The following is a 23,852-nucleotide window of genomic DNA, read 5'->3' as shown; positions in this document are numbered from 1 at the left end:
AAGTGAGCTGGACAATACTTCCCAGATACCACTGAATTATACAAAAACTTTCTTATGAGTAAGATGGGATTTCCACCACCTACTTGAGGTTATCAAAAAAACCACCCCAAAACCAAAATAAAACTGTGAACCAAGGAGTGCAACCATTTGGTTGCCATGCAATATATTAATGAATGCTTCTACCACACGAGACTACTCAAACTTCCCTTTGCCTAGTGCAAAAATGATGTCCTGAGAAGCTCTTAAGTATGAGCTCTAATGGCTATTTTATTGTGCTTATTGCAAGGCTAAGCTATCTCTCGTCTCCTGTTATTGCATTAGCCATATTTTTAGATCTGTCATCTTCTTGTGCTTCACTGAGTGAGCTACATAATAAGTAGCTATTGCATCTTTTTCTACTGGGAGCAGGGACTGAGTTAGGGAAAAGAGGAAAGCTTGATATAACAATGGCATAGCATTTTATTGGGGTTTTTTATTATATATATTAGTATATAGCATTAAAACTGCTGTAAGAAAGTTCACATTTGTTGTATGGTGAAGGCTGCCATTCTCTCTCCTCAGGGAACTTTTAAAATGTCATGTCAGTGCCACTGAGTATTTTTAATCTACCTATTAACCATAAGCAAAGAGGTTTTCAAAGAGAAATTCCCTGCAACAGCAATGGTATTATTGTGCTACATTTGCTTTCTAAATGCCAACAAGAAACAATTATGGAGCAGTACTTGTAACGTATAATTTATATTCTGCAGGAATCTAGATCAATTAGGCCCAGGGTGCAACATTACTTATTCATCACCATCTGGATCATATAACTTTATAAACCCTGCTCTGGTTTCTGTTTGTTTGGCAGAAATGGCAAGTTTAGCAGTTAAGTCCTGCATTATGCTGCAGGAAATACATATTTAATAGTATCCCAGCATAATGCAGCCTCGTTGTTTGAGAGGAACATGTGTGGTCAGAGCAGATTTGTGCATTCAATACAAAGCATAGAAAAGAGAACATGTTTTTCTGAAAGAAAGGCTTTTGGGATTATTTCTAAATAAACCAATAGTGATTTTTTTCTCCCAGTGTATCAATATAAAGCTATTGGACTGATTCCCTGAGCCAAAGAATGAGCCACATACCAACAACTTGCAGCACTGAGTCTGTGAGGTATCAAGCAAGCATCTTCTGTTGCTCTTGACTGCGATGGGAAGGTGCACAGCACCAGCGCTGGCCAGGAATCTTAGGACAAAATGGTTTTCATTGGAAAATGTGGATTCGTGGATATCAAAAGCAGTCTTGAGGAAAGGTTGGCTTTGATGAATTTCCCATTTTGAAAATAGTTTTTAAATGGTCAGAACACCCATTTTTAACATTATAAAAAAATGATTTTTTTGGAAACAAATTCAAATATCATTTATAGTTAAAAGAAAAAAAATTAAAAAATTGAAATTGAAACAGTTTTGATTGACCTGATCTAATTTTTTTTCAGATTTTTTGTTCACAAAAAATTGAGATTTCAGCTTTTTGTCGAGAATTGGAACATGAATAATTCTCAAAATATCAAAAATAAATCCTTATGGGACAGGAAAACCAGCTCAGCTCAGGTCTGGACAGGACTTTTCTGGATTAGGACTATGCAGGGATGTTAATTCTAATGAGGGGGGAGGGATAGCTCAGTGGTTTGAGCATTAGCCTGCTAAACCCAGGGTTGTGAGCTCAATCCTTGAGGAAACCACTTAGGGATCTGGGGCAAAAATTGGTCCTACTAGTGAAGGCAGGGGGCTGGACTCAATGACCTTTCAAGGTCCCTTCCAGTTCTAGGAGATTGGTATATCTCCAATTATTACCTATTACGTTAATGAGTATTCTGTGCAAAAGAATTATAATATAGATTTATAGAAAGAGACCTTCTAAAAACATTAAAATGTATTGCGGGCATGTGAAACCTTAAATTAGAGTGAATAAATGAAGACTCGGCACACCACTTCCTACAAGGCTAGGATAGAAATGCTAGAACTGTATTACAGTGTTCCACCACTAGTTGGTGCTGTGTATAACATACCTTACCTGAGCTGGTAACAGCCATATCTGGCAGTGCATTAAAGTATCTCTCCCCATGATCAAAGCTCTGTAGTCAGTCCGAATCTGGTGCAGAAGCCTGACCTGCAACCTACCTTGTTCATGGAGTACATGACAAAGACCATATGGGAGAGTCTAAGGCTCACCTACCAACACTATTCTGCCCTGCCAGCTGCAGCCACAACCTGTGACTACATAAGACTGGCCATAATGGGTCAGACCAAATGTCCATCTAGCCCAGTATCCTGTCTTCCAACAGTGGCCAATGCCAGGTGCCCCAGAGGGAATGAACAGAACAGGTAATCATCAAGCGATCCATCCCCTGCTGCCCATTCCTAACTTCTGACCAACAGAGGCTAGAGACACCATCCCTGCCCATCCTGCCTATCCTCCATGAACCTATCTAGTTCATTTTTGAACCCTGTTATAGTCTTGGATTTCACAACATCCTCTGGGAAGGAGTTCCACAGGTTGACTGTGTGTTGTGTGAAAAAATACTTCCTTTTGTTTGTTTTAAACCTGCTGTCTATTAATTTCATTTGGTGATCCTTGGTTCTTGTGTTTTGAGAAGGAGTAAATAACACTTCCTTATGTACTTTCTTCAAGCCAGTCATGATTTTATAGACGTCTATCATATCCCTCCTTTAGTCATCCAAGTTAAAAAGTCCCAGTCTTATTAATCTCTTCTCATATAGAAGCAGTTCCATACCCCCAATCATTTTTATTGCCCTTTTCTGAACCTTTTCCAATTCCAATATATCTTTTTTGAGACGGGGCAACCACATCTGCATGCAATATTCCTATATATAGAGGCAATATGATATTTTCTGTGTTCTTATCCATCCCTTTCTTAATGATTCCCACAATTCTGTTTACTTTTTTGACTGCCATTGCACATTGAGTGGATGTTTTCAGAGAACTATCCACAATGACTCCAAGATCTTTCTTGAGTGGTAAAAGCTAATTTAGACCCCACCATTTTATATGTATAGTTGGGATTATGTTTTCCAGTGTGCATTATTTTGCATTTATCAACATTGAATTTCATCTGCCATTTTGTTGCCCAGTCACCCAGTTTTATGAGATCCTTTTGTAGCTCTTCTCAAAATAGTTAAGTCCCAAGCAGACTGCATAGTTTTGAATCATCTGAAAATTTTGCCACCTCACTGTTTACCTCTTTTTCCATATAATTTATACATTTGTTGAATAGGATGGTCCCAGTACAGACCCCTGGGGGACAGAACTATTTACCTCTCTCCATTCTGAAAACTGACCATTTATTCCTACCCTGTGTTTCCTATCTTTCAACCAGTTACCAATCCATGAGAGGACCTTCCCTTTATCCCATGACAGCTTACTTTGCTTAACAGCCTTTGGTGAGGGATCTTGTCAAAGGCTTTCTGAAAATCTAAGTACACTATATCCACTGGATTCCCCTTGTCCACATGCTTGTTGACCCCTTAAAAGAATTCTAGTAGATTGGTGAGGCATGATTTCCCTTTACAAAAACCATGTTGACTCTTCCCCAACAAATCGTATTCATCTATGTGTCTAACAATTTTGTTCTTTACTATAGTTTCAACCAGTTTGCCCGGTACTGAAGTCAGGCTTACTGGCCTGTAATTGCCGGGATCACCTCTGGAGCCCTTTTAAAAAATTGGCATCATATTAGCTATCCTCCAGTCATTTGGTACTGAAGCTGATTTAAACGATAGGTTACAAACTACAGTTAGTAGTTCTACAACTTCACATGTGAGTTCCTTCAGCACTCTTAGGTGAATATCATCTTGTCCTGGTGACTTATTATTGTTTACTTTATCAATTTGTTCCAAAACCTCCTCTAATGGCATCTCAATATGGGACAGTTCCTCAGATTTGTCACCTAAAAAGAATGGCTCAGGTTTGGGAATCTCCCTCACATCCTCAAACTTGAAGATTGATGCAAAGAATCCATTTAGTTTCTCCACAATGGCCTTATTGTCCTTGAGTACTCCTTTAGTATCTCGATCGTCCAGTGGCCCCACTGGTTGTTTAGCAGGCTTCCTGCAACAAGTCCTATTTGTATTGATTACTAGGATTCCTTGTCAACCCTTCCTGCTGAGCTTTCCAAGAGCAGTCTATAAAAGGTATCCTGCTTCTCTAGAAGATCCCCACATCCCTGCAGTCATCTCCAGGGCACCAAAGGTCCATCTCCACCTCCCCTACCCACCTAACCTCAAGTTTTTGGAGGGATTCTCATAGACTCACAGGCTTTAAGGTCAGAAGGGACCATCGTGATCATCTAGTCTGACCTCCTGCACATTGCAGGCCACAGAACCTCACCCACTCCCATAATAGACCCCTAACTTCTGGCTGAGGTAATGAAGTCCTCAAATCATGGTTGAAAGATGTCGAGTTACAGAGAATTCACTGTTTACACTAATTTAAGCTGCAAGTGACCCATGCCCCATGCTGCAGAGGAAAGCAAAAAAAAACCCTCTCTGCCAATCTGACCCGGGGGAAAATTCCTTTCTTCTCAATCTAGATTGCTACAAAAGTCTATGGAGTCTGGGAATTGACCATGGAGTAGTTCTGAGTCCCAAAACCATGGGCACTGCAACCTCAAAAGCTGTGATGTTGGCAGACCAGGTGACAGCTCATGCCAAGGTCTCAATTGGCCAAATACATTACTGGAACCAGTCTGTCTCACCTGTGTGTTGGTATTGTTAAAATAGGTATTAAAATGATAAGAATGTGTTTACACTTTATGAAATGCCTGTAAATTGCTGCATGCATTAATCTTCCTTCAAATAGCTGTATCCCATACTATCAGGTAATATTTAACTGTTTGGTCTGTAAACTGTAAAACTGTAAGACAGGAGAAAAGCATTAATGAGTGTGAAATACTAGTTCTCAACAGGAGGTGTTATCTTCTGCCTAACAAAGAAGGCCCACTAACACCAGATAAATATCAGAGGACAAAAGACTTTGCTGATTGCTCTTCCCTCCCCACCCATCACTTCCTCCCCCCCACCTTATGAAGAAGAGACGTACGTGAATTCCTCCCAATAGCTGAATTTGCAACGTGAAACAGAAGTTGGGAAGGAATAAAAAGCCCTAAGAGGAAGCAACTGTATTGTTTATGCTGCTTGGACTCTGAGAGGAAAGGATTACTAAACATAAGCAAAAGATCCCCAGTGCTTGGCCAGGGTAAGCCTTTAAGGACATATAGAGCTTGCTTATTATAGAAGTTTGAAACTTAAGGTTGGAACTCATTTGTGTTTTTATGTTTAAGTGCTTTAACCTAGTAATAATTTATTTCCTTTTCTTATTTAATAAATCTTTAGACAGTTTATTATAGGATTGACCACAAGCATTGTCTTTGGTGTGAAATCTAAGGTGAAATTGACTGGCCATTTGGGACTGAGAGTAACCTGACTATTGCTGTGCTCTTTGGTGCAAGGGACCATCTATCACAAAGGTAAGCTAACCTGGGTGACAGGATTGACCGGAGAACTCAAAGGGACTGTCTGTAACTCTGTTAATGCTATGATGGTTATGGGAGAATTAAATCTGGCATAACTGCAGTCAGCCATTTTGAGTGTTCAGCCACTGTTAGCTCAAAACCAAATACCACATAGCTAGCAATAATTGTTAGGACTCTGCAAGGTAAGACCAAACAGCTACATGATTACAGCTTGCTAATCAAAATGGGAGGATGGGACAGAGAGTTAACAGCTCATGAGAATGGAAAAGAGTGAGTGGATAGCCACCTTGGTTTTAAGTGCCCCTCACATATAAGTTTTATTGTTATTATGACTGGAAGTTTTACAAATAGTTTGCTAATAAAAAATAAGTAATTTGTTGTAAGTAGGAGAATTGGTAATCCACTAGAGGTGACTATGAGTTACGTATTTTGTGAGAGTTAGCTATAAAAAGTAGGGCTGTCAAGCGATTAAAAAAATTAATTGCAATTAATCACACTGTTAAACAATAATAGAATACCATTTATTTAAATATTTTTGGATGTTTTCTACATTTTCAAATATATTGATTTCAATTACAACACAGAATACAAAGTGTACAGTGCTCACTTTATATTTATTTTTGATTACAAGTATTTGCACTGTAAAAATAACCAAAAGAAATTGTATTTTGTCATTCACCTAATACAAGTACTGTAGTGCAATCTCTTTATCATGAAAGTTGAACTTACAAACGTAGAATTCTGCACAAAATAAACTGCATTCAAAAATAAAACAGTGTAACATTTTAGAGCCTGCAAGTCCACTTAGCCCTACCTCTTATTCAGCCAATCTATCAGACAAACAAGTTTGTTTACATTTGCAGGAGACAATGCAGCCCACTTCTTTTTTACAATGTCACCTGAAAGTGGGAACAGGCGTTCTCATGGCACTGTCATAGCTGGTGTGGCAAGATATTTACGTGCCAGATGTGCTAAAGATTCACATGTCCCTTCATGCTTCAACCACCATTCCAGGGGACATGTGTCCATGCTGATGAAGGGTTCTACTCGATGACAATCCAAACCAGTGTGGACCAACACATTTTCATTTTTGTTATCTGAGTCAGGTGCCACAAGCAGAAGATTGATTTTCTTTTTTGGTGGTTCGGGTGTGTAGTTTCTGCATCATAGTGTTGCTCTTTTAAGATGTATGAAAGCATGCTCCAGACCCCATCCCAATCGGGTTTTGGAAGGCACTAGAAATTCTTAAATCTTGGGTCAAGTGCTGTAGCTATCTTTAGAAATCTCACATTGGTACCTTCTTTGCGTTTTGTCAAATTTGCAGTGAAAGTGTTCTTAAAATGAACCACATGTGCTGGTTTATCATCCGCGACTGCTATAACATGAAATAGATGGCAGAATGCGGGTAAAACAGAGCAGGGGACATGCAATTCTCCCCCAAGTTGTTCAGTCACAAATTTAATTAACACATTTTTTTTAACGAGCGTCATCAGCATGGAAGCATGTCCTCTGGAATGGTGGCTGAAGCACAAAGGGCAAATGAATGTTTTGCATATCTGGCACGTAAATACCTTGCAATGCCAGCTACAAAAGTAGGAGCGCTGCCAGCAGATCGTGGGAAGTGATTATTCCCCTCAATTCGGCATTGGTGAGGCCACATCTGCAGCATTGTGTCCAGTTTTGGGCCCCCCACTACAGAAAGGATGTGGACAAATTGGAGAGAGGGACTCTTTAGCTCAATAAAATAAATCATCACTCTCTGGCCTAAAATATGGAATCCAAGATCTGTGACAATGACAAGTATATCAGTTTTGGGACCAACATATGGACAATGCTGAGACAGCATTTTTCACAGCCCAGTTTGTCAGAAACTATCAGTTTTCTCTGGATCAGGCAGGATAGGAAGTTATTTGGTTTATTGAACAGGCACCAATCTTTCTGCTGACTTATCTTTATCACTGTGGTGTGTGTGTGTGTGTGTGGTTTACCACTTCCCCAAGGCACAAATTCCTTCCTTGCCCTTGGTGTTGTTGCCACCAGCAAGTGATTTAAACAAACATTCAGGGAGGGCCACTTGGAGCCCTACCTCCCTCCAAAATATCCCCTCAAATCCCTACACTCCCTTTCCTGGGGAGGCTTGATAATAATATCCTAACCAATTGGTTACAAAGTGAGCACAGATCAAAACCCCTGGGTCTTTAGGACACTGAAAAACAATCAGGTTCTTAAAATAAGTTTATTTAAAAAAAAAGATAAAAGAATCACCTCTGTAAAATCAGGATGGAAGATAACTTTACAGGGTAACAAAAAGAATTCAAAACACATAGGATTTCCCCTCTAGGCAATACTTTAAAGTTACAAAAACAGGGATAAACCTCCCTCTTAGCACAGGGAAAAGTCACAAGCTAAAACAAAAGATAAGCTAATGCATTTTCTTGCTTTTACTTACTATTTCTGTAATATTAGATGCTTAGTTCAGATATGGCTTAGGGAGATGTATTTTCCCTGCCCTGGTTCCTCGCTGACCCGGATAGAAGAAAGGAACACAAAAACAAAAACTTTCCCCCCACAGATGTGAAAGTATCTTCTCCCCTTATTGGTCCTTTTGGTCAGGAGCCACCCAGGTTACTTGAGCTTCTTAACCCTTTAAAGGTAAAGGAGGGGTTTTATGCTACCCTTAGCTGTGTGTGTGTGTGTGTGTGTGTGTGTTCTCATGCCCATTGTTGTTAACACATAGGCGACACAAACTGAAATACTTTGTTGTGATTTAGTTCGCTGTGCCACACAGAAGGAGTCCTTTGAAAAACCATTGCTAATAACGGAAGCGCCTTTATGTTTATTTAATTGCAGTTGTTTTGCTTGCCTTTTCCCAACCTGTGTTGTAGTTGAAAACTGTCATGCTGTGATCGTAAAAAACCAGCGTCCCCACCCAAATACCACTATGTTGATTGCTGAATCAACAATACTTTAGCAACCCGGATTCAGAGGGAGAACAATAAACCAAGAAGAGCAGACAAATTTACTGGAAAGTTTTCATACCATATTTTTGTGCATGCATAACTGTTAAAATCTGAAGTGCAGTGAGACTAGAGGAGACACACAGGTGAGTTGGGATTCAGTGACTTCTAGGAGAATAAGAAAGCTGAGGCTCTGTGACCATTGTACTAAACCACCTGGGATTGAATATTGAGAGGTGATATGCACAGATTGCCCTTTAGCAGAGGGCTCAGTTGTGCCTGATAGCTGCTTACCCAAGAGGAAGGATTGTCTATTGGTTAGGGTATTAGCTTGGTGCCTGAGAGATGTAGGTTCAATTCCCATCTATAACTGGGGACAATACCTCCTAACGTCACAGGAATGTTGTGAAAATAAACACAGAAATGATTGTGAGGTCCTTGGATTCTATGGGAAGAGAGTCCCTATAAATACTTAAGATAGGTAGAAATGTGTTGGGTATTGTGCTGCTTCTGGAATGCAAAATGCCCCTGTGGCATTCCCTAGCACAAAGTCACACATATATCCATTAGAGAGCTCAGGACTGTTCCAAGCTGTCCTGGGGGAAATCCTTGTGTTTGTGAGGGTAGAGAGATTGAGTGAATGCAGCGACTGTCAAGAGGAGCAAGGGTTTTTCTTTCTCTCCCCCTCCTTTTTGGGGGGGGTTTAAGTTGAAAAATAATTTCCATGATGAACTGCCCCAGAAGGTGTGATTTTGGAGCAGTTTAACATGCCACAGAGTCCACATTAATATAGTTCCCCTTTTAAGCTTGCAGTTCTTCTTCCATGGACAAGAGCACGGGATAGGTGAAGATGATGGCTAGGTTGATATGTCACCCTTTTATTCACTGCTTCAGCCAGTCATAAGAGCTGAGCTGGGGTGATACAATCATATTCCCTTTGTTACCCACTAGTAGAGAATTAACCAACGACCAGGTTCTAATACCCTTTCTCATTGTAATTAGTACCTTGCTCCATCAGTCATCCCAAGGGATGGAACTGCTGCATAGAAATAAGAGTAGCAGAATCTTTCTTAATAAAATTACTGGCGCCATGACCTAGAGGCACTCAGCTTTGCTTACGCATCTGGACTAGGATTGTTAAAAGATTCCAAGGGAGTTAGGCCCCCACATTCCATTGGAATTCTATTGACATTTGGCACCTGACTCCTTTAGGAGTCCCTTAGTCCATCCTTAGTCAGGACAGCACATTAGTTTAGTCACGTGCTTAAATCCTGTTGAAATATGTGCTTACAGTTAAGCATATGCTTAAGTGCTGCCCAGGGCCGACGAGAAGTAGGGGAAGCTGGTACAAATTACCTGGGCCTGGCTGTCTGGAAGGGAGCCCAGGGCCCGGCTTCCCCGGCTTTGTCAGCCCTGTTTAGCTGGTCTGCCCTTGCTGGGGGGCCCGAAAAAATTTTTTCACCAGGGCCCAAACCTGCTCTCGGTGGCCCTGATGGACTTAAGCAAGTACTTAAGTGATTTCCTAAATATGGATGATTTCTCAGCTGGGGTCTTTGGTTCTTTGGAAATCCCAGCCTCGGTGCTCCCGGCCTTGGCAAATAATGGACACAGTAGTATCAATGAAGCTGTAACTTATTTCTTTAGACAGTGTCCCTTTAAATCTTCTTTGTATCAGTGCAACCTCTCAGAATGCAAGATCAGGTGTCACATTCCTGACATCCTTTAAAGGTCACCACAGGTACAGCAGAAAGCAATATAACCAAGTCTGTTTTTATGCAGTTGTGAAATGTCAAGCTAAAAATTATCAAATTCTGGGTAAAAGATGTTCAATTTTCTACTCTTCGTCGACAGTAGTTTGCAATTTAACTTGTAAAAATTAATCATGATTAAAAAAATTAATCATGATTAGTTGCAGTTTTAATCGCACTGTTATACAATAGAATACCAATTGAAATGTATTAAATACTTTGGGTGTTTTCCTACATTTCCATATATATTATATTCTGTGTTGTAATTGAAATAAAAATGTGTACAAAAACAAAACAATGTAAAACCGCCACTCAGTCCTCCTCCTTGTTCAGCCAATCACTAAGACAAACCAGTTTGTTTATATTTACAGGAGATAATGCTGCCCTTTTCTTAGAATCATAGAATATTAGGGTTGGAAGAGACCTCAGGAGGTCATCTAGTCCAACCTGCTGCTCAAAGCAGGACCAACACCAACTAAATCATCCCAGCCAGGGCTTTGTCAAGCCGGGCCTTAAAAACCTCTAAGGAAGGAGATTCCACCACCTCCCTAGGTAACCCAGTCCAGTGCTTCACCACCGTCCTAGTGAAATAGTTTTTCCTAATATCCAACCTAAACCTCCCCCTCTGCAACTTGAGACCATTGCTCCTTGTTCTGTCATCTGCTACTATTGAGACCAGTCTAGATCCATCCTCCTAGCTCACTAACTAGGGACAGAGATGCATCAGGTCACATAGACTAAGAGCCTTTCTTTACTCCAGCATATTTTTAGAGTTGAACTCAGACTGATCCTTGGGATGGACTGCTGGGTCTTGTTTAAAAAATCCTTCATTCACAATGTTTTTCTGACAACTGCCATTAATATATTGGTGCATCAAAAACATACATGGGAGCCTGACAGAAATATTCCCAGGTGTTTGTATTATTAACCCTAGTTAATTATTAACCCTAGTTTATTATGTCTGGCATCCTAGTCCCTTTTAACACCAGGGCCCCAACTTCCCTCAGGAAGAAAGAACGTTAAGAACCTCAAAGTTCACCCATAACCGCATAAGCCCACCACGCTCTTAACCTGTACATGTAAGCAAATACTGAATATTTGTTAGCGTTTCTGAAGTTGTGACTAAGGTTTTGCATTATACTATGAGGGAGATCCACTACCTACCCCCTGCCAGAGGGCACAACACCAACCTCTTCTCATGGTCATCATAGGCCCAGGCTCAATCATGGCTTTGCTACAAACCCTGTGTATGGGGCTGCATGGAGTTACTTCAGGAGCAGAGTGTCACAGTGTGCTGCCTGGTTTTCCCCCTGCTCCACGGGGAATGTTTTTACATCAGCTCTTTACTGGCTCAGCATACATCCCTCAGCTCACTGGCACAGATGTGCTACCCAGCATGTTGGAGAGGATGGAGCCAAGGTTTCACGCATTTCCTACCCACACGTTCCCTCCTTCCCATCAGCTCAGGAACGGGAGAACCAGCTCTGTGAATTGTATGGGCCCATGGTGCCTGGGCTCCAAGGATATTCAGGGCCTGGGGGCCCAGCTCCACCAGTGTTCGGAAAGGTTAACAACTGATCACTCAGAAGCCAGTGTGCAGCTGAAAGTATCCAAATACTTGCCAGACGTTGGAAAACTCAGCAAGGAAAAGCAAGGGCAAGGATCACGCTAAACTGATAAAATCTGCCTTTCAATTTGATTTTAAATGAAGCTTCTTAAAATTTTTAAAAACCTTATTTACTTTACATACAACAATAGTTTAGATATATAATATAGACTGATAGAGAGAGACCTTCTAAAAATGTTAAACTGTATCACTGGCACACGAAACCTTAAATTACAGTGAATAAATGAAGACTTGGCACTCCACTTCTGAAAGGCTGCTGACCCCTGTTCTAACAGAATGCTGCTCCCAGCTAAAGGAATTTTGTCTTTCCATTCCACCATGGTCCCTTCCCATCATGAGACCATCTCTGTAAATAATCCAGGTTCTCTCTATTCCACCTATTTATGAGTCCGGCCTCCAAATGACACATTTGGGCTGGTCGTCATGACAGAACATGAACTTGAAGAACTTCAGATGTAAATCTGTAGCAAAGAACATACATTCTAGTTTGACGTTTTTACACTAAGGCTCACCAAATCCCCTACAGATCAAGGCCAAATGACATCTTTGAAAGAGACCTCCTAGATTTGTGTGGATGTCAGAGGTGAGAGGCTTGGGGAAATAGAAATCCTTAAACATTTCACTCCATATATTGAATTTAAAATGGGAAGAAAAACCTTTATTTCTCTGACATTTAAAACCATCAGGAAGAAATCAATTAGCGTTGACAGATATAGAATCATAGACGTTAGAGATGGAAGAGGCCTATTAGCTTAATCTAATTCATCTCCGTCAATGCAGCAGGATTGCTCCCTGCAGTGTATTCTCCACTGTCTTGTCTGGTTTAGTTTTTAAGACCCGCATAGTTTAACAGGGAATGTAGAAGAGTAAGTGGATGGTGACCTGGGCTAATTTTGTCACCTGTATTATTGCGTTTGCTTTTCAACAGACAGTGAAAGTTGAAGTGTTAAAGTGCATTCCCTGATGTCAAGAGATGGCCCTGCAGAATACTTTTGCTTTGGGCAGACATTAACATCCCTGAAAAAGTAAAAAACAACCAACATTGAGGCAATAAGTATCAATGCTCAGCTTAGATGGACAGGTCATGTTATTAGAACGGACGATGATAGACTCCTGAAAAAAGTCCTCTATGGTGATCTGAGACTCAGAAAATGCAGGATGGAGGATAAATGTAAATGTTTCAAAGACACCCTTAAGCAGAGTATCAGCTCATGTGGCATAGCTATTGATAACTTTTAAGACTCAGCCAAGGACAGACCTGAATAGAGAGCAACTATTAATAGAGTTGTAAAGACTTTGAGAACGCAGACATGAAAAAAAGGATTGAAAAAGGGCCGAGCATCATGCCAAGTCTTCAGTGGGAGAATACACATTCCTACATGTGACATCTGTTTGTGATCTTGCCTCCTCACATATTGGAAAATACAGCTACAAGAGAAGATGCAAGATGCTGACATCATCATCAGATACAGCAGACAGCCAGGCAGTGAAAATGTAAATCTTTCACAAAGTTTAAGGTAACTCTTTGAGATATAAGAGTTTTACAGGGCTACGTTAACCTGGAACAGTTTGGGTCTCAGTTCTTTTCTTTCTACCTGTTTTCAAGCATGTGTATAAACTGATACATAAGTGAGACGGCGTATTTTTTGTACAGTGTGGGTGCAAAAGGAGTACAGTGTGGACTGAGAAACGGGACTCAGAAGAATTCTGTTTTTGAGCCAATCAAGATGGACAGCTAAGTATCTGTCCCTTGCATACTGAAGGTGGGCTAAGAAGAGCTGCAAGATTCAAGCCAGGCATGGGACCATATCCAGAGACTGTAAACAGAGCTGAGGAAACTCTTAGGAAGCTGGAAATTGGAACAACAAAGGTTGCATCCTTTGGTGGAGTTACTCCTGATTTACACCATTGTGAGCGAGAGCAGGAACTGGCCACTTAATCAAAAACACAAGCAGCTTACTTTCACTTCCAACGCTTTTCAAATTTAACTTTTAAACCTTCAACTTTAATATACTACACCTCACATGGGCATTTGGTTTTAGTAGCAAAGGATCCAGGTATGCTAAGAAAAAATTTGGAGCCTAGAAGAAATAAATTAGTGAGTTCGTTCTGAATTTCAGCTTCTGTTTGTGCTGTTTCCTTTGTACCCTGGTTGTCTTATGTTTACGTTTATTCATTTAAAGTCAAGGATACTTAAATCTATACATAAAAATCCCTCTTTTTTTGCTGTAGCTAGCCCACCCCTGTCCTCTCCATGAGGAATTTATTTTTATTTCTTCTCCGTACATTCTGCATAGCAAGCAGTTCAGGCACCTTATTAAGAGCTCTTATTTTAAGTTTACTAGCTAATTCCCTCCTCTCTTTTCCCAGAAGGGAAAGCCTGATGCCACCCTTTAAAAAATAATTTTATTTCTAACAGTCCCTAAAGAATGTAATCTACAATGAGAGGAATGGTAGTGGCTGGTCTGACAGGTTTGATCAGTCCACCCAGAGTTTAATCAGGCTTGCATTGCTATGTATTATGTGGATCCATTCCCTACTGATTTATCATGATCCTTTAGAGTGACAGTCCTGCCTGCTCTAACAATGCAACCTACCACTGAGTCTACTCTGAGAGACAGCTACCCAACACTAACACCATGAATCAAAACTTGGGATGCTGAGAGGGGATTTTCCCCTCCCCATGCTTTCTCAGACAAACAAACCTATCAGAACTTTTCCCCCAGATGCATGTATATCAATTCAGATTATGTCAAAAAGAATAGAAATGAAGACAGTGTCAGTCAGTCCCTGCGGTCCAAAGAGTATACCCTCTATTGGCGGGATCCATTCCACTTCTCACTTTACCTCATTAGTGTGCAGGGTTTATAACGGTGATATTTTTAAGGAGTTCTTCAGACCAAGCAGTGTTCTGCAAAATGTTTCTGTTCAGTTGCATGTGTTGGAAGTACGGAAGCAAAGTTAGCTGAGGATGGGCGTTCAGTGGGGGCAGGGGATCTCAAACATTCCTAATTTCTATTGGGAGATTGGAATTGCCACACTGGATCAGACTCATTCTCCATTTGGTCCAGTATCCAATAGTAGTCAGCAGTAGCTGCTTCAGAGGAAGATGCATGACATCCTAAAGATATGGGGTCATCTGCCCCCAGGAAAGTTTAATCCTAACCCCAAGTAGTTAGAAATTGGTTTAAACTCTGGAAGCAAGAGGAGTTTTTTAGTCTTAACTATAACACTGGATATTTTTGTTATTCCCAGAAACATCCAATCCCTCTCCAAATCTTACTAAGAACCTGACCTCAGTGACATTTTGCAGTAATGAGATCCACAGTCTCATTATGCATTGAGTTACAAAGTGTTTCCTTTCATCCATTCTCCTTTTGCCATCTTTCAGTGAACACTGCTTTGTTCTTGTGTATGAGACTAGGAGAACAAAGGCTTCCACTCTCTCAACCACTTGATGTTTTATATTTTTGAAAGCTATCAATGGGTTTATACAGCACACATCAGTGCAGTAGCTATGGGCTGCCAAACATTACAAAAATCTCTCTCTTTCCCTCTTTCCTACACTGTAGGTGAATAGCTTGAGTCTAATGTTTAATTGGCTTTTTCATTTGTGTGCTGTGTATTGAAGAACCTACTGAGGGACAGCTATACCATCTGTAAAATGGACATAAGAGTATTTCACGCTGTAGTGGGTCCTTGTTCTCAAGTGATCAGGGAGGCTTCTCTGCCTCATGACTTTAGGCACCAATAGTGGGGTTCACTGGCACTGCTGGCCGGGGCTGGGCAACAAGCAGATTATAGCCCTAACCCTCCTGGCTGGGGCAGACTGCAATCACCAGTCTGGAGCTCTGGCCCTCTGGGTGGAGCAGAGCAAGAAGCAGTCGTCTTTAGCCCTAAGCCTCCAGGCTGGGGCAGACAGCAAGTAAACAGTCTATAGGTGCAGGCCTTCTGGCCTCAGGTGAATAGGCAGCCAGCTCCCAGGGGACTGGCACAGGACGAGGGACACAGCCCACCCTACTCACGAGATCCCAGCTCCCTATCTCCCACACACACACACACCAGGGGCCGCAGTGATATGCCAGCTGCCTCTGGGAGCGGCGCAGGGCCAGGGAAGGCAGGAAGCCTGCCTTAGCCCTCCTGTGCCACTGACCGGGAGCAGCCTGAGGTAAGTGCCTCCTGGCTACAGCCTGCACCCCAGCCCCCTACCCCAGCCCAGAACCCCCTCCTGGACCCAAACTCCCTTCAAGAGCCCACACCCCTCACCCCAATCCCCTGCACCCCTGCCCCAGTCCTGAGCCCATTCCAGCAGCCAAACTCCCTGCCCCAGGCTTAGCCCAGAGCCCCCTCCCACACACACATCCCTCCCCCCGCACCCGAACTTCCTGTCCCACCCCGGTGAAGGTGAGTGAGGGTGAGGGAAAGTGAGCGATGGAGGGAGGGGGGATGAAGTGAGAGGAGCGGGGCCTCAGAGAAGGGGTGGGGAAGGGGCAGGGTAGGGAACATGGCAAGGGTGTTTGGGTTTGTGTGATCAGACAGTTGGCAGCCTTGATGGTATGCTCTTCAGAGTAGCAATTGTGTCTGTAAAGCACCTAGCACCCTGGAGCCATGATTTCATTTGTGGACTTTACATTTATTATAACACGGTCCAGGAGGGGAAAGAGAGTCACATTTTTCACAAAGTTACTGAAGTTTTATGGCCAGAAGAACAGCAGGAACATTCAGCTGCCTTCAGAATCAAGTGTCCTGCCTTTATGATTAATCATATTTTAATAACTACATACAGTAGCCACCAGGGCCTTAGAATGATGGATGGGCTGTGTTTAGAGAATAACACTGTCCAACTTCCCCCAGTGGTGCAGGATCAGGCTCTAAATCAGTAGGCCTGTTTGAGTCCAACTTTCTAAGCCCGATGTGGTTTTTCTCCTCTCTGGTGTTTTGTCTGTCTCTCCTAAAATTAAAATAAAAAAAGATGCTGAAGCGCGGTGTAAAATGGAGACATTCTGACTCAGTGAAGTGTGACATACCCAGGAAGACAGCAGATGCTGACACCTACACAGCTGCTGAGGGCAGATTTTTTAAAAAGGTATTTAGGCACCTAAAAGATGCAGATAAAATGCTTTTCAAAAATCCTACTAGGCACCTAAATTACTGGATTTTATTACTTAGTCCTGCCTGGAGTGCAGAGGACTGCGCTAGATGACTTATTGAGGTCCCTTCCAGCCTTACACATCTAGGATTCTATAAATACCTCTACAGATCTGTCCAAGGCCCTATAAATATGAAGGACAGGCAAACTGGATAAATAAATCACTTAAAAGCTGTGACGGTTAGAAAGGACTGGCATATCTGTATGTGTAACTTGGCACATAGCAGCTCTAGAAATGTAGAGTGGGACAGATTCTAATGTAAAAGAACATAATGCCCTGTGTAAAGATACAATAGCAATAACGATAATAGTGATGTTCTTTTTTTGACTCGTTGCTACTTTGGCATCTGGCCTTGTAAAAACAAATTCTCCCTAATGTCAGAGTAAGAAATTTCTTCCCACTCCAGCATCTATTTAATTCAGATTGTTTCTCTCTCCCCTCCCCTTATAGACCTGCTGTGCTGATGACCAATATGGGTTCTCTAACCGGACAGGGTATAGTCCCACTCAGAAAAATGAGATAGGTTCTACACTACCGTGCTACATAGACGCAACTGTGCCACTGTAGTGTGTCTGGCGAAGATGCGCTATGCCGATGGGATAGCGCTCTCCCATTGGCATAATTACTCCATCTCCATAAGAGGCAGAAGCTATGGCAGTGGGAGATGCTCTTCCACTGACACAGCATGGTGTGGACACTGCTTTAAGTTGATGTAACACCCTTGAGCAACATAAGTTACATCAACTTAAGCAGTAGTGTAGACCACCCCTCAGGCTACATCTGTACTTAGAGCTAGGGGGTTTTAGTCCCAGCTCATGCAGACGTACTCACTTTAGCTCTCACTGAGCTAGTGCACCGAAAATAGTAATGAGGCCACTGGAGCACAGGCAGCAGCAGAGAGGCGTGCAGAGAGGCATGCAGAGAGAGCACGGACTAGTCACCTTGAGTACAAACCTGCCTGGACTCCATAGACGCATAGTCGCATGAGCTCACTAGCTCATGCCACTGCTCACTGCCAACCTGTGCTCCTAGAGCTATATAATATTTTTAGGGTACTGGCTTAATGATAGCTGATGTGAGTCTGTTTGTGTGAGCTGGGAATCACACCTCTAGCTCCAAGTGCAGATGTAGCCTCGGTCTATCTCCCATGTGCAAAATACCGTAGTGAGTAGAAAATACAAGCAAAGTTTAGGAAGGTAGAATATAATTATCTAAATTGGAATTTGAGCAGGAAACATGGGTGGACACCCCTGCACTTCGGAAGAGAGACAGGGAATCCCTTTTGTATGTTATGCAGCACTTGGTCAGACTTGCCAGGCTCATTCTTACTGAAAATTCATGAGACTAATATATCAATAGTCTGTATTTGCACAGATCAAATATAGCTCATTTCATACAAATCTCCATGAAACTGCATCATCCTTGTAATTTATGTCAATTGCCTAAAATTTTACTGAAGAGTGTAGAACCCACTAACAAAAACTGTATTTAGAGAGAGACAATGGAACATAGAAGGTTTGGGAATAATGCTTAGTTCTCTGATAGCACTTTTCAGCCATAGGTCTCAGGGCTTTCCAAAGGACTATGTATAAAAATAGGCAAAATTTGAAAATGAAATTTATTCAGAACTCAATTAAAAATGAATGCAAGACTCAACTGCATGATATAGCATGATGCTAAGGGAAATGCTAACAAATGCCTCAGTAACTTCAGGACACCCCAGTGTCTCTTTCCTTTGCCTAAAAGAAGATTATAAAATAAAATTCACTAAAAATCTTTTGCTGCAAGTACAGTGTTCAGGACATGCCCAGCGTGACATATAGATATTTGTATAAAAAATATATGGGGTTTCCTGTAACTCTAAAACACTGACAACTGCCACTTATTCTGGTTATTAAGGGGGGAACTTACATGAGAAAAAGGGTTTTTTAGGTCACCTGGAGCTATACCATGCCAGGTTGTGCTCCTGTAATGCTATTTTGTGACTTCACAGTCTCCTTATTGGTAAGGCAGCACAAACAGAATCCTCAGAATCACAAGAGGGGCACAGGCTCAAACAGAACACTCACTTAGTCCCGGAAGAGGATACAAAATAGAGGTGGGTGGCAAATGGTTTTCCTATCCCATAAAAGTGTGACAGTTTAAACGTTGTTCCATTCCTCACTGGGATGAAACAGAGACTTTTTTTTCTTTGCAATAAATGAGAGAGCACCCCCTTTCCACCCTCCAGACTAGCCAATAATCTGGGGATCAGGGCACTCAGGTGGAACATAGGAGAGCTGGGTTCAAGTCCCTGCTCTGCGTGATGCAAACCAGGAACTTTCACTTGGGTATCCTACATCCAACATTTTTAAATCAGCAGGTCCAGATAGCTTGCATCCAAAAGTTTTGAAAGAGCTGAATGAGGAGCTGGCTGGACCATTAATGTTGATTTTCAACAAGTCTTGGAGCACTGAGCAAGTTCAAGAAGACTGGAAGAAAGCTAATGTTGTGCCAATTTTTCAACAAGATGACCCAGGTAATTATAGGCCTGTCACCCTGACATCACTTTCTGGCTAGATAGTGGAGCAGCTGTTATGGGATTTGATTAATAAAGAATTAAAGGAGGGTAAAATAATTAATGCAGATCACTGTGGGTTTACTGAAAATAGGTCATGTCAAACTAACTTGGTATCTTTTTTTAATGAGTTTACAAATTTGGTTGATAAAGGTAATAGCATTGATGTAATATACTTCTGTAAGGCATTTGACTTGGTATTGCAAGATATTTTGATTAAAAAATAAATCAATATATAGTTAACATGGCACAGAGGAAATGGATTATAAACTGGCTAACTGAGAGATCTCAAATTGTAATTTTATATGGGGAATTGTCATGGGGGGGGTCTGTTTCTGGTGAGATCCCACAGCTATCTTGGCCCTGTGGTTCTTGGCCCTGTGGTATTTAACAATTTCATCAATGGCCTGGAAGAAAACAAAATTATTACTGATGAAGTTTGCAGATGACACAAAAAGTGGGAGAGTGGTAAATAATGGAGAGGACAAGTCACTGACTCAGAGCAATCTGGGTTGCTTGGTAGACTGGATGCAAGCATATAACGTGCTTTAATACGGCTAAATGTAAATATATACACCTAGGATTAACAAATATAGGCCATACTTACAGGATGGGGGACTCCATCCTGGGAAGCACTCCAAAAAAGATTTCGGGGTCATGGTGGATAATCAGCTGAACATGAGCTCCCAGTGCAATGCTGTGGCTAAAAAAAGCTAATGTGATCCTGGGATGCAAAAACAAGGGAATCTCTAGTAGAAGTAGAGAGGATAATTTTACCTCTGTACTTGGACTGGTGCAACTGTTGCTAGAAAGCTGTGTCCAATTCTGATTCCCACTATTCAAGAAGGCTGTTGATAAATTGGAGTGGGTTCAGATTTGAGCCACAAGAATGACAAAGGATTACAAAACATGCCTTATAGACTCTAGAAACTCAATATATGTATCTTAATAAAGACAAGATTAAGGGGTGACTTGATCACAGTATATAAGTATCTACATAGGGAACAAATATTTAATAAATCTAGCAGAGAAAGATGCAACACAATCCAATGGCTGGAAGTTGATGCTAGAAAAATTCAGACTGGAAATAAGGCATAAATTTTTAACCTTGAGAGCATTTAACCATTTGAACAATTTCCCAAGGGTTGTGATGGATTATCCATCATTGACAATTTTTAAATCAAGATGGGATTTTTTTTCTAAAAGATCTGCTCTAGGAATTTTGAGGGAAAGTTCAATGGCTTGTGTTATACAGGAGGTCAGACTAGATGATCACAATGGTCCCTTCTGGCCTTGGAATCTATGAATCCCAGGTGAGTGTCCCAATCACCAGGCTATCGAGGAATAGGGGGACAGGCAGGTTGACTACTGCGGTCTTCAAATTCCAACCTGAACTGGATAAACTTTTCCTCACAAATTCTACACCAAAAGTGGTATGTTTTGCACTAACACTTTTTTCTGACAAAAACTAGTTTCAGCACAATTCCTGACCCACTCAAGCAGGCGGCAGCTCTCCGCCTGCTGCTGGAGCAACAGTTTTGCTTACTGCCGCATGCCGGAAGTACACCCACACCCTGAGCTTCCTCTCAGAGTTACTTCTTGGGAGGTCACACCCACTTGGGATTATTTTTGGATATGCTACAGGCCCAGCCAGCATTGTAACATTGCTATAATAGCTTGCAAGTTAAACAAGGACAAGCTGGGCCAATGCCTGGATGAGAGACCTCCGAGAACAGTAGGTGCTGCAGGAAGTTGTGTTGGTGCTGCGCCATCTGGCACTTTCCTGTGTGATGGCCTGATCCAGCAAAGTACTTAAGTAAAGGAGGAGAGGGTTTTTTTTGCCTCTCTCGGCTACTATTGGCTAGGCTGTAGTCAGGGGGAGTTGGCTGTCTCTTCCCACCCCCGCCTTCATGAATGCAGCACCCTTGAAATAGCAACCGCAGCTATTCTGCTGCCTTGGCCTATTATTAGGGCTCTACCAAATTCCTGGTCCATTTTGGTCAACTTCATGGTCCTAGGATTTTAAAAATTGTAAATTTCATGATTTCAGCTATTTAAATCTGAAATTTCACAGTGTTGTAATTGTAGGGGTCCTGACAAAAAATGAGCTATGGGGGGTCACAAGGTTATTGAAGGAGGGGTTGTGGTATTGCCACCCTTACTTCTGCGCTGCTGCAGGTGACGGCACTGCCTTCAGAGCTGGGCAGCTGGAGAGCAGCTTCTGCTTGCTGGGAGCCCAGCTCTGAAGGCACAGCCCCTGCTAGCAACAGTGCAGAAGTAAGGATGGCATGGTATGGCATTGGCACCCTTTCTGCTGTGCTGCTGCTGGCAGGGCGCTGCCTTCAGAGCTGGGCATCCGGCCAACAGCCGCTGCTCTCCAGCTGCCCAGCTCTGGAGGCAGAGAAGAAGTAATGGTGGCAATACTGTGACCCTCCCCTCAAATAACCTTATGACCCCCCCCTGCAACTCCCTTTTGGGTCAGGACTCCCAATTTGAGAAATACTGGTCTCCCCCATGAAATCTATATAGTAATAGGGTAAAAGCACTCTAAAGACTCCTAGAGGACCTGCTCCATGATTTTTCTGGGGACTGGTCTGTAGTTCCCCGGGTTCTCTTTTTTCCTTTTTTTAAAGATGGGCACTATATTTGCCCTTTTCCAGTCATCCAGGACCTCCCCCAATCACCAAGAATTTTCAGATATGATGGCCAATGGCTCTGCAATCACATCAACCAACTCCCTCAGCACCCTGGGATGCATTAGGTCTGGACCCATGGACTTGTGCATGTCCAGATTTTCTAAACAGTGCTTAACCTATTCTTTCACCACTGAGGGCTGCTCACCTCCTTCCCATACTGTGCTGCCCAGTGCAGCAGTCTGGGAGCTACCCTTGTCTGTGAAGACCGAGGCAAAAAAAACATCGAGTACCTAAGCTTTTTCCACATCATTTGTCACTAGGTTGCCTCCCCCATTCAATAAGGATTCCACACTGTCCCTGACCACCTTCTTGTTTCTAACATACCTATAGAAACCCTTCTTGTTACCCTTCACCTCCCTTGCTAGCTGCAACTCCAGTTATGCCTTGGCCTTCCTGATTACACCCCTGCATGCTCTAGTAATATTTTTATACTCCTCCCTAGTCATCTGTCCAAATTTCCACTTCTTGTAAGCTTCCTTTTTGTGCTTACTGTGCTGCATTCTCCTGCCTGTCCTGAACAGTTCCTATACAGTTCCTATACATCCCTTTCCTACTGTGCTGTTAGGCATTTGTGAAGCTCTTTAAGATCCTGGACTGAAAGGCAGCATGTAAAAAGTCAGCACTGCAATTTTGGGTGCTTCCTGATTCCACCATCCTGACAGAATACAAGCCTTCCTTGTAGGTTTGTAGCAATTCCACTTCCACCAGAATCCAGCAGTTGCTGAGCTAAGTGAAACTGGAAAGTAAGCCAGATGTTCCGCCTGTGTAAATTGGTGTTGCACCTTTCATTTCAGTGGAGCTTTAACAAGTCACAAGAGTAGGAGAGCTGAACCAATCATTTCTAAAAGTTAGTGAACTCAAAAGAAAATGGATTTGATTTAGTTTCAAGGCAAAGATTTGTCTTTATTAGAGCAGTTCAATTCTCCCTGCATCAGTTGAGCACACCATTTAGATTAAAAAGTAAGGCTGTCAACCAGTTAAAAAAATTAATCGCACTGTTAAACAATAATAGAATACCATGTATTTAAATATTGTTGGATGTTTTCTACATTTTCAAATACATTGATTTCAATTACAACACAGAATACAAAGTGTACAATGCTCACTTTATATTTATTTTTTATTACAAATATTTTGCACAAAAGAAATAGTATATTTCAATTTACCTAATACAAGTACTGTAGTGCAATCGCATTATCATGGAAGTTTAATTTACAAATGTATAATTATGTACAAAAAATAACTGCATTCGAAAATAAAACAATGTAAAACTTTAGAGCCTACAAGTCCACCCAGTCCTACTTTAGCCAATCGCTCAGACAAACAAGTTCAGTCACAAATTTAATTAATGCACTATTTTTTTAATGAGCATCATCAACATGGAAGGATGTCCTCCAGAATGGTGGTTGAAGCATGAAAGGGCATTCGAATGTTTGGCATATCTGGCACGTAAATACCTTGCAATACCTGCTACAACAGTGCCATGCAAACGCCTGTTCTCACTGTCAGGTGACATTGTAAATAAGAAGCAGGCAGCACTATCACCTGTAAATGTAAACAAACTTCTTTGTCTTAGCGATTGGCTAA

At 41.8% G+C, this 23,852-nt stretch overlaps 1 long non-coding RNA gene across 1 annotated transcript in view; it reads right to left on the bottom strand.

Moving 5' to 3' along the window:
• Positions 1-16,313: 16,313 nt before the first annotated feature.
• The window catches only part of LOC120400302, an 82,142-nt gene continuing 74,603 nt past the window's right edge, over positions 16,314-23,852 (bottom strand). The window contains exon 3 of the long non-coding RNA XR_005595701.1: positions 16,314-16,813. This is a non-coding gene — a long non-coding RNA (uncharacterized LOC120400302). The remainder of the gene's footprint in view (positions 16,814-23,852) is intronic.

The sequence above is a fragment of the Mauremys reevesii genome, linkage group 3, assembly GCF_016161935.1.
Source record: "Mauremys reevesii isolate NIE-2019 linkage group 3, ASM1616193v1, whole genome shotgun sequence".
Taxonomy (NCBI): domain Eukaryota; kingdom Metazoa; phylum Chordata; order Testudines; family Geoemydidae; genus Mauremys; species Mauremys reevesii.
The sequence above is the reverse complement of the archived record's forward strand: the minus strand, read 5'-3'. Positions and strand labels throughout refer to the sequence as shown.